An 8353-nucleotide genomic window follows, 5' to 3' on the forward strand; every position below is an offset into this window, starting at 1 on the left:
ATAAAAATTAAGTGAGAGATATGCAATTTATTGTTATTTTTTTCTTTTTTCTATCATGTATTTTCCCCTTATTCTCCTTGTTACAGAGTAACTAAATCACCAATTATGGAATGTTTCTCCTGAGCAAGGCATTCTGCAAGCCACCCAAGAGCTCATTGTGTTGTTGGGGCTGGGAAGTGGGAGAAAATAAATATATTTAAAAATGAGTGGCTAGACAAGACTTAAGAAGTTCAAGACTATAGGTGAAATACCATAGGTAACCCCACACCATCATCTGAAGAATCCCTACATGTTGGTGTTGGCAATTCAGAGGTGCCAGTGATCACTTTGACCTTGGATAATTCATTTAATTTTCATTTTAATTTATTTGGTATTGAAGCGTAATGTAGCTATATGAAGATGAAAAGACTTTAAGTATTCAGTTCTATGAATTTTGAAAATTGAATACACCCATGAAATCACCAGCAAAACTAAACATCAAGTATTTCCATCACTCTGGAAAGACCTTGTGGGGTACCTGGACAGCTCAGTGGTTGAGTGTCTGCCTTTGGCTCAGGTCATGATTCCGGGGTCCTGGGGTCAAGTCCAGCATCAGGCTCCCTGTAGGGCTCCCTCTGCCTACGTTTCTGCCTCACTCTGTGTCTCTCATGAATAAATAAATAAAATCTTAAAAAAAAAAAAAAAAAAACGACCTCTCATGGCTGGTTCTATCCAATTCCATCTCTTCTATCCTGTCCTCAGAGGCAGCAATTTTCTGATTTCTACCATCATAAAATAGTCTTTCCTATTCTTGGACTTTATATAAATGGGATCACAGAACATGACCACATTTTTTTTAAGAATTTATTTATTTATTCATGAGAGACACAGGAAGAGAGGCAGAGACACAGGCAGAGGGAGGAGAATCAGGCTCCATGCAGGGAGCCTGATGTGGGACTCGATCCCAGGAATCCAGGATCATGCGCTGAGTCGAAAGCAGAAGCTCAACCACTGAGTCACCCAGGCGTCCCACATGACCACATTTTATGTTTAAAATATAAATATTATAAAATATTTTATTTATTTATTTATGTAGAAAGCAAGAATGGGGAGTGGGGAGGGGCAGAGGGAGAAGGAAAGAATCTCAAGCAGACTCTGCACTGAGCATGGAGCCAGATAGGGGCTCGATCTCATGACCTTGATATCATAACCTGAACCAAAACCAAGAGCTGGATGCTTAACTGACTGAGCCATCCTTCTTTGTATCAACAAAAAGTTTCTCAGTTTCATCCATCCATGTTGTTGTGTATATTAATATTTTGCTCCTTTCTAATACTAGTAGCTACACTATTATTAGTTTCTGTCCAATGAAATTACACACAATCAAATCTAACAATATTAATTTTTGATTGCAATAGAACAAATAACCACAAACTTTATTATCTCACAGTTCTTTAGATTACATTTAGGCTCACGTAGTCTGCTCAGGGTCTTAGAAAACCTGAACCTAGGGGTGGACCTGCTGGGCTCTCATTTGGAGGCTCAAGGAAGAATTCACTCCCTTGGGTAATTGGAAGAATTCAGTTCTTTGTGGCCGTGGGTCTGAGGTTCTCATTTCCTGGCTAGCAGTCAGCCAGGGACCCCTTTTGGCTCCTAGACAACATCTACACTCCTTGTAATTTGGCCACGTTTAAGCCAACAATAGTACATCAAATCCTTCCTGTGCTTAAACTCTGATTTTCCCTCTGCCTTCTTCTAACACCAACTGGAGAAAGGTCTCTGCTTGCAAAGTCTCATATGGCAATCTCCCCTTCTTAAGGTCAATTTTGCCATATAAGGTAACGCAATTGTGGGAGTCATATCACTATCACAGGTTCTATAAATTAGAGGGTGGGAAATCTCAGGGGCCCTTTCTAGAAATTCTGTCTACTATATTAATTAAAATCATCCTGTCAGATTTATTTACATAATTGCAAAGTGGTGGAGGAGTGAGCAGCAGGCAGCAAAGGTTGGCAGTGTAGGCCAGAGAGCAATCCCTCTCCTGGGGACAGGAAGGAGAACGCCACACCCAAAAGAAATCCCGGAAATACGTGGTATGTTTGACCATTTGTAAAATAATAGAAAGATTTACAATTCTATTGGAGACTTTTGGAATACTTAATTATAAAATGATAAGAGCATAGAAAACTAAACAAGCCAGAAGAAGAAGGAAAATACCAAACAAGTTTTACAGGAAATGAAATATAATAACCAGAGCACAATATCTAGCTAAGCTATAAACCACACTTACATAATCATATTGTATAGATGTTAAGTACTGATTACCAGATTATGGCTTATTTTTATTGGAAAAATGGAAGAAAGGGAAAGGGCATGCATGATATTAAGACTGCTAAGAGCTAACTTCCCTAACTTTATCAAATACACAGAAATTGGTAAATAAAAAAAATGTGTAATTTAGAAATGTGAACATAAATAACAGAATAACTTAAAAGAATTTGAACAAGTGGTGATGAGGTAGGACCTCTTCCTTTCCATTATAAAATTTATAGTATTTGAAGCTTGAAGCTAGAGCTTTAAAAATACAAACTATTCCAAAGGAACATAGTATTTATGCAAATGTTTTTATGTTCTAATAGTTAGCCAAATACATTTAACTTAAAATCTAACCAAAGAGATGAATTTTTTGTACTCAAAGGTTTTAAAGAATTGTGTTAGTTTTGGCAATCTTATATTAAATTTTGCTGTTATTAATAATTAAACTAATTTTAAGTCACCTCAACAGAATCACCTCTTTTGACTTCTTTCACTTCTCTGCAATCATATCAGATTACAGAGGGTTGGGTAAAGGAAGAGAGGAGCCTAAAAACTGCAGTGAAATTGTAGAAGAATCAGGTTATCATGTGAGGTTATCACCAAACTTGTGGAACCAAAATATGAAGTCTTTTTAGCCTTAATATTTAAAGTAAGTGCTTCATAAGTTACACACACTTTGAGCACTAAATTCTAGACTTTATCCATCTTCTGTGTCAAGTTCCATACGTAACAACAAATACAGGTGTTCTTTAACTTGGGACTTCATGAAGCCAACACAAGGATTTGTCTAGAATGAGCAAACCTCCACACATTAAAGAGAGCTACAGGTGTGTCTTACTAATACTTGTATACATGCAATGAAGGAGAGTCGATTTATTGGTACAGGACACATCAAACTCCAGTTTAACCTCACCAAGTAACTGATGACAGCTCTCAACACTTTTCTGAGAGAGTAATTCCACTCGTATGTGGATCCTCTTTGTTGTGTCCTAGTCTCCTGTTACAAATACTCTCTGTCTGCACTGGTATGACTGCAACTTGCCTCATAACCCTTATAATGATCAAAGTCGGCCTCTAACCTGAGTTCATTAACCCTGCAAATGACTGCCTCTGTGCTATGGACCCCAGTCTTTAATCTTCACATTGCACAGCCTTATAAAAGCTCTGTCTATTCTTTAGAATCATTATGCTGTGGGATGAGGCATTTTTTTACATATCACCATCAAGCATTCCCTATGCCAAAAGACTTAGGATGTTACCATTGAATCTTTTCTCATGTGGTATCTTGTGGTAGCATGAAGTTTCCTGATTATGTGGTATGTATATAAATATATATTTATATATTTATCATACATATTTAGAAAATACATATACATGTATGTATATAGATATACTTTTCATCTAATTTCCTAAATCACTTTGTTTATAATTATATATAGGTAATTTACATAACATATATATTTAATTTAATAAATAAATATTGAAAAGCTGTTTTATGTTAGGCTCTGTAATGATGAATAAAATATGATTTCTGAGTCAAGAAGCATAGAGCTGGGAAGAGAAAGACGAGCTAGGATGTAGAGTTTTTGTTTTTGTTTTATTCAGAGAAAGCAGGGAGGAGGGAGAGGGACAAGCAGACTTTGTGCTCAACATGGAGCCCAACACAGGACTCAAAGTCTCATGACCCTGAGATCACAACCCAAGCCAAAATCAAGAGTTGGATGCCTAACCGACTGAACAAATGGGTGCTCCTAGGATGTGGTTTTATTTTATTTTATTTTATTTTTAGGATTTATTTATTTATTTATTCACGATAGACATAGAAAAAGAGAGGCAGAGACAGAGGAGGAGGGAGAAGCAGACTCCATGCCAGGATCCCGATGTGGGACTCGATCCCGGGACTCCAGGACCGTGCCCTGGGCCCAAGGCAGGCGCTAAAACGCTAAGCCACCCAGGGATCCCAGAGAGACAGCTTTCTGACTAGGTCAGAGATTGACCCAGATCATCATTTCAAACAAAAGAAGTTCTTTGATTTAGGGAAAAAAAAATCCACATTATTTTTTTCTAGCCTCTTACCCTTTCAAATCAGTTCCATGGAACTCTCAATTCACAAACTTTTCTCCCTTTCTTCTTGGCATGACATTTGAACCTAGACTCTTAGGGGGTTGTGAAGAGATAGTTCACTTTAAGGCAATACCTATTTCCTTAGTCCTGAATCAGCTGTTCAGAGGACTGACTTTGGTGTAAAGATTCTATCCAGCATTTATTGGCCATTCCAAAGCATTAAAAAAATAACAAACAGAACACTCCAATGTTTTACCTTAGCATACGACCCCATAGACTTGCTTTCTTATGTTTGCTCTGATGCCCTCAGTAATATAGAAGTGATACCACAATATTGGGAAAAGATCTCATTTTCATTTTCTAGCTTTCTTTAGCCCCTAGATGGAAAAAATGGCATCTTTAAGGTTTTCATCACAAAATCTCTTAGCCCTCAAGAATGAACTAAATTTTAAAAATTACTCCATATTTTACAAATATGTAAAAATAGAAAACATTTACTCTATAAACTCTAAAATGCCAGAAATGCCATTGGAGCAGTACGTGTGTGAACACTTATTTTCCCAAGGTTGAATACTCTGCCAACTGGTGCCTGTCAAAAGAATTTAGTGTAGTTCACTGGAAGATGATAAACAGAACTCACTTATTTTGCTCCAACCCAGAATAACAAGTAGCAGGGAAATGTGTATAAAATGAGTCCAGAATTAAGAAAAAGGAAAAAGGTGCCTAACTTACCCACACTCTGCTGCTAAATGAAATGATGCTGGGAAGTAACATAGACCTATCCAAAGCAACTAGATCTCATTTATAAAATTTCATTTAAAATTATCTCCATACTCCAACCTTATCATGCTCAGGTGAACACACAGGACTTAAATTGGAAGGCACAAAATCTCTAAAGCTTTATCTTGGTTTGCATCAAAAGTCTTAAATATGCTTAGTGTCATGGAGGCTAAGAGAAATTCCTTTTACAATGTGTATGTACCTACCAAGGTGACTCAGATGCAACTGGATCACATCGCAGTGGCAACACTGAGTAGCTAAGGAAGAGCTCCTAGAGCAGCAGTCCAGGTCAGGATGAATAGGGCAATGGCAAATCTCAAGGGATGAGAGAAAAAGAAAGAGAAGAGCAGAAGTAAGGCACAGATTCCTTTTGAAGAGTCAATGCTAACTCTGGCCAAGGAGAAAATCAAACAACATCTCTGGGATGCTTATAGACTAGAAAAGGAATAGATCCATGGCCAGGGAAAGATGAACCTGGATGAGATACCAGATAACAACAGATATTTTTATATATGTAATATATGATTTACAGGAAGTTCTAGAACAGGCAAAACTAATATAAGATATGATTAGGCTATTCTAGAGCTATTCTTCTATGGAACATAAATGGAAAAGTTAAGAATTTAAACCTTGTGGTAAAGATGTACTGAAGTAATAACAGAAAGACCATTTCTTTCACAAATTTATCTAAAACAATCAGTCATTTATAATTATTAGACTATTTTGCTAAGAATAGGTACCCTCCAGTGATGAAAAATAGGTAAGGTCTTAACCCCACTAAGAGATCTAAATTCTGTTATTTTATTAAAGTCATTCATGAACGACAGTCACAGTCAAAATTGTTCTACAAACTGTTCCATCAGCTAAATGAAGTCTCCGCTTTCTCTGCTTTGGGTGTCCTTTGAACCCATCTTATAAAAGATGTGACTGATGACTGAAACAATATTTGAGTATCTCCTGAGCATCAACTGTTCCATCTTATACATGGATTCAAACAAGAATGTTCTGAATCACTCTCACCAGAGTCTAGAGAATTATGTCCTGGTGGTTTACAGGACCAGATAAGATTGGAGTTTCCCACCTGTTTCAAAGACTCTGAATTCTTAGTTGGGTCCTTTCCCCACCTCAGTATTTTCAATGTCTCTCTCCTTGTCTCCTTGATTAGCCACTTTTAAAGGAATGCTTCCCTGAACCAAACATGACTATATCACATATGCCTTTTGAATGATCTAAAAACATGTGCCTTTATTGTGCTTATTACAGCTAAAATTTTGCATTTATTGTGTGATTTTTTTAAATTAATATCCTCCTCCTCCAGTAAACTCTCATATTGTGACAGCAGACAAATGCTTTTTTTGTTAATTTGTATACTTCAGAGTGCTCAGTACATTTATTATTTGTTAAATAAATCTTAATAAATTAATGATAGTAACATAAAGAGTAAATATATGAATAAACAAGAATAACTGAATAAGTGAATGGGTGAGTGAATGAATGATAGTCTCCTCTGTTCTTGAGATTAAAAATCTCGATTTTCTGCCTGAAGGAAGGGATGGGGCAGCACTCAGTTCATCTAAGAGGTGTAAAGGCTGCATTCTTAGGACACAAGTCATAACTAAGAATCCAAGCTCCTAGGAAACAGGTTGACAAAGAGGTGGCAGTAATGATGGCAGTAATGATGGCTGCTAAGAGTGACTGCCAGGGATGCCAATGCACAGCAACAACACAAGAGTGGTGTAGGGACCAAGAAGAGAAGATGCCTGATATTTGAAAAGTATTTTTAGATATTCATATTCACAGGGTGGAAGAAAGAGGTGCTTCTCTCAGTTGGTGAGTCTCCAAGGCACTGGGGTTCCAGAAGTTACCCTAGTAAAGATCCAGCCAGAGATACAGACTTTGCCTCTTTGCTATCTTGAGTACTATATGCATGGTTATATGCTATAACAGTTTCATTTGTTGAGCTGTACTTTGGAGAAGGAATTTCCAAATTAAAGTCAAGGAGCAGGTGGGAGTGAACAGTGCAGACAGAAGTAAAGTGGCTTAGACCTTTGGCTTCAAAGTAGATGAGTTTTTTCAACAGTTTTATATTTTGTCATGTATCACTTCCAGCAGAATGTAAGCTTCATGAGAGCAGAAATATTTGTCTATTTTGTTCACTGCTCTTTGCCCAACACATAAAACTGTGTCCAGTACATGGGGATATTCAATAAAATGTTTTGGGGATCCCTGGGTGGCGCAGCGGTTTAGCGCCTGCCTTTGGCCCGGGGCGCGATCCTGGAGACCCGGGATCGAATCCCACATCGGGCTCCCGGTGCATGGAGCCTGCTTCTCCCTCTGCCTGTGTCTCTGCCTCTCTCTCTCTCTCTCTGTGTGACTATCATAAATTAAAAAAAATAAAATAAAATAAAATAAAATGTTTTGAACACATAGTCAAGGTTTTATTGAAAAAAGGATTTCATTATTTTTTAATATAAGGTTTTGTTCAAACAAAATATTTTCCAGAAAATATGGCTTATCATTTTTGAAGGATTAGTCTTCAAGCTGAATTACATTCATCAGTCTCACCACCAATTTTTAAGGACTCATATAGAGTCACCATTATTTAGTCAGAAGAATCCATCAATAAAATCCATCTTCACAGTATTTAGAATACCAATGTCCTCTGTTTTTAGTTTCATCTTGCTGAAAAGATAAACGGAGGTCACCTAGTGTGTAGTCTAAGTTATTGCCTTAGTGGTAGAATCAAGTTTTATTTATTTATTTTTAAAGATTTTATTTATGTATTTATTCATGAGAGACACAGAGAGAAAGAGAGAGAGAGAGAGAGAGAGGCAGAGACACAGGCAGAGGGAGAAGCAGGCTCCATGCAGGGAGCCCGTCGTGGGACTCTATCCTGGGTCTCCACAATCATGCCCTGGGCTGAAGGTGGCGCTAAACCGCTGAGCCACCCGGGCTGCCCAGAATCAAGTTTTAAATGTGAGCTCTGTTATTTCCCAGTAATTTGTGGTCCATTTTCTGATATATTTTTTTTTATTTCTTTATTTTAGAGAAGGAGAGATAGAGAAAGCAAAGGGAGGAGCAAAGGGACAGGGAGACAGTCTTAGGTAGAATCCACACTGAGTGCAGAGCCCCATACAGGGCTCAATTTCACAACCTCGCTATCATGACCTGAGCCCAAACCAAGAGTCAGACACTTTACATGCTGTGCCACCCA

Source organism: Canis lupus, chromosome 11 (genome assembly GCF_011100685.1).
Source record: "Canis lupus familiaris isolate Mischka breed German Shepherd chromosome 11, alternate assembly UU_Cfam_GSD_1.0, whole genome shotgun sequence".
NCBI lineage: Eukaryota > Metazoa > Chordata > Mammalia > Carnivora > Canidae > Canis > Canis lupus.